Here is a 3872-nt window from a genome sequence, read left to right on the forward strand (position 1 = left end):
AGAAATTGTTTAGGCACAAAAGGGTTGTGAGAGACACTCCTCCTCCACATTTAACTGGACAACAAATTGAAGCGCAACTCGATTACTATGGAGCTTTGGAAACAGTTCCTCGTGGTGGTAATTGGCATGTCCCGAGTAATATGCCTGATTCTTACGGTGTTCATCACAACTGACACAAGAAGAGTATATTTTGGGAGTTGCCATATTGGAAGGATCTTCTTCTGCGCACAACCTCGATGTGATGCATATAGAGAAGAATTTCTTTGAGAACATCATGAATACAATATTGAATGTCCCAGGGAAGACAAAAGACAACATAAAATCGAGGTTGGACTTGCCGGATATTTTCTCAAGAAGTGAGTTACATATAAAAAGCAATGGACAAGTTCCCGTTCCGATATTTAGATTGTCTTCAGAAAAAAAGTCGGTGTTGTTCAACTGGGTGGCATCAGAAGTGAAGTTCCCCGATGGGTATGTTTCAAATCTCTCTAGATGTGTTGAAAATGGTCAAAAGTTCTCCGGGATGAAGAGTCATGATTGTCATGTCTTTATGCAATGGCTACTTCCCTTTGCATTTGTGGAGCTACTTCCAACAAACGTACATGAAGCACTTGCAGGTAGTATATTATAACGCAGTAATTTTATAATGGTTTAGTTTGCAATAATATATGACTAGTAATGTGTTTAATTGTTTTTGGAATATACAAGGCATTGGAGCATTTTTCAGGGATCTGAGCACACGCACTCTTAAAGAAGAAGTCGTGGAACAGCTTCAGGAGAACATTCTCATCTTATTGTGCAACTTGGAGAAGATATTTCCTCCGGGATTTTTTGACGTCATGGAGCATCTAGATGTTCACCTCCCATATGAGGCATTCCTTCGTGGACCTGTACATTACGGATAGATGTACCAGTATGAGCGAGCCATGAAATATTTGAAGGAAAAAACAAAGAACCTCGCAAAAGTTGAAGGTTCTATAATTGCTGGAAGTTTGACGGAAGAAACTTCTCACTTCACATCGTACTACTTTGCGTCAAAAGTACGTACCCGGAAAAGAGCTCCAAGAAGATATGATGATGGTGGTGTCGCGCCAACATATGCAGTTGCTGGTGTTCCAGACATCTTTAGCCAGATTGGGCGACTCGGTGGGAAATCAAAAGAGGTTTGGTGGTCGAGTGAAGAAGATGCTCATAGTGCACACACCTATATTCTACTCAATTGCGAGGATCCATTGATGCGTTATTTTGAAAGGTAACATATATGGACACTTCTAAACACATATAAGTATAAATTATATAATTGTCAAAGATTAATTAATATAAAATGTGATTTTACAGCCTATTTGTTTCTCAAGTCAAAGAAACATTCCCAGGTATATCCACAAGTGACGTAGACAAAAGGAAAGATCAACACTTTATTAAGTGGTTGAAGAATCAGGTATTAACTCAAACTCTTAATTTTTTCAGGTCGATCAAACTCTTTTTTCATACAAGATCTGTATTTCAATGTTCTCTTTATTTTTGCAGGTTGATTATGACGACGATGCAGATTATCTTAAGTGGTTACACAAATAATTCAATCTCCACTTGTAAAGGTCACCACATCACAGATGTATTTCACCCGAAGCTATACTTTTCACACATATGAGTATGGTAGACAGCGGGCGACCAGTAACTATGGAATATGTGTGAAAGGGAAAACAGATTTCTACGGGATCTTGACGGAGATTATTGATGTCGAATTTTCAGGGATATTGAAGCTGAAATGCGTCATCTTCAAATGTGAATGGTTCGACCCCGTCGTCGAGGTGTTCGATTTAACAAATTCGGTGTAGTTGATGTCAGTGGTGGACGAAGGTACAACAAATTCTTTTTTTGCCATACATGAGCAAAATAAATTTATTTCTATGTTTTCTTTATTTTTGCAGGTACAACAAATTCGAGCCTTTCATCTTAGCTTCACAGCAGACCAAGTTAGCTTCCTTCCATACCCTCGGATAAGAGAATCGGGAATAAATTGGTTAGCCGTGATCAAAGTTACACCTCGAGGACGAATCATCAGTGGAGAAGAACCACCATGGCAAGAAGAACAAATAAATGAAGTCGAGGAACCTGAACAAGAAATTGATGACATCCTTCTCATTGATCCGCATAATCATGAGTTCGAAGATCTTACCGACGATGCCACAGACGAAGCTGTTGAAGACGAGTTTAATGAAAATGATGATGTTTCTAGTGATGACGAGAATGTCGATGTATCCGATTGATGTATTTGTTTTTAATAAGATTGATTTTCAAATTTGTGATTTGATGGATTTAATCATGAAAAACTATTTATATAATTTGATTTTGTGTAAGGTAATGGGAGTTTGTATTAGAAATAAGAGATTGAGATTATAAGTTAAGGAATTGTGGTTTTAGTATTTGGGGTTTGGAATGGAAAGAATAGATTGAGGTTAAAGGGAAGATGGGTTTGGGGTTTGGAACATATGAAATAGAAGATAAGGACGATGGGGTTTGGGGTTTCGGATTTTAGGGATTTAAACATAATCTTCGTAATTTTCTCGTAAATAACCAGGAAATAATGACGAAATTAAAAAAATAAAGAACGCGGGGGTCGTTAATTCCACGTAAGCCGTATTCGTCGTAAAAACCTCGTAATAAGAAAACGCGGGTCTCACTCATTCCTCATAAATAAAAAAGCGGTCTTCTCTATTTCCTCTCTAATTTGATTAGTTTAGGGTAGATTAGGTGGTTAGTGTAGAGAATTTAGATACTGGAATCTATTTCCTCTCTTAACGACCAATTAGGGACTACCGTTGTATATTTGAAAAAAGAAAAAGAAAGATACTGGAATCACAGGTGGGAAGAAACAAGGCGAGACCTACGTAAGTCTAGCCTTGTCTCCGCCCACATGTGTTCCAGTATCTTTCTTCTTCTTTTTTTTCAAATCTTTCTAATTTGAGAAGCAAACTGTTGAGTAATTATTTCTGATTTGAGAAGTAAATTGGTGAGTTTATCTTTGATTTGAGAAGCAAACTAGTGAGTATTTATAGGAAATTTCGAAAGGTTTTACGACCAATTAGCTTCGTCTCATTCCTCGTAAATAAAAAGGCAGGCCTCGCTAATTCCTCGTAAATGAACGAGGACGTTACAAGGAAACAAAACGCGGGCCTCGCTAATTCCTCGTAAATAAAAACACGGGCCTCACGAGTTCCTCGTTAAAGAAAAGATGGGTTTGGGGTTTGGAATATATGAAGTAGAAGATAAGGAAGATGAGGTTTGGGGTTTGAGGTTTCGGATTTTAGGGATTTAAACATAATCCTCGTAATTTCTTCGTAAAATAACGAGGAAATAACGACGAAATTAAAAAATAAAGAACGCGGGAGTCGTTAATTCCACGTAAGCAGAAATCGTCATAAAGACCTCGTAACCGGAAAACACGGACCTTGCTATTTCCTCTTAAAATAAAAACTCGGGTGTTGCTATTTCCTCGTAATTTAACTTGGGCTTTACGAAGAAACAAAACGCGGGCCTTTGTAATTCCTCGTAAATTTACGAGGAAATTACGAAGATATCTAATCTCTTATATATACTCGCGAGCGCTCACACTTTCATTTCGTCTCAACTTCCTCTCCACTTCCTCTCTATTTCATAGCAATGATAACTCTCTCTAATTCCTCTCTAGTTTGATTAGTTTAGGATAGATTAGGTGGTTAGTGTAGGGAATTTAGATAAGTTTACGGATTTTATGTTAATTAGTGTTGATTAGGTGGTTAATGTAGGACATTTAGCTAGATTTATAGAAATTGTTAATTGTTAATACTATTGATGTTAACTTCAAAGATTAAATTTTTTTGCAGGGACTTCGA

Source organism: Brassica napus, chromosome C7, assembly GCF_020379485.1.
Source record: "Brassica napus cultivar Da-Ae chromosome C7, Da-Ae, whole genome shotgun sequence".
Lineage (NCBI taxonomy): Eukaryota > Viridiplantae > Streptophyta > Magnoliopsida > Brassicales > Brassicaceae > Brassica > Brassica napus.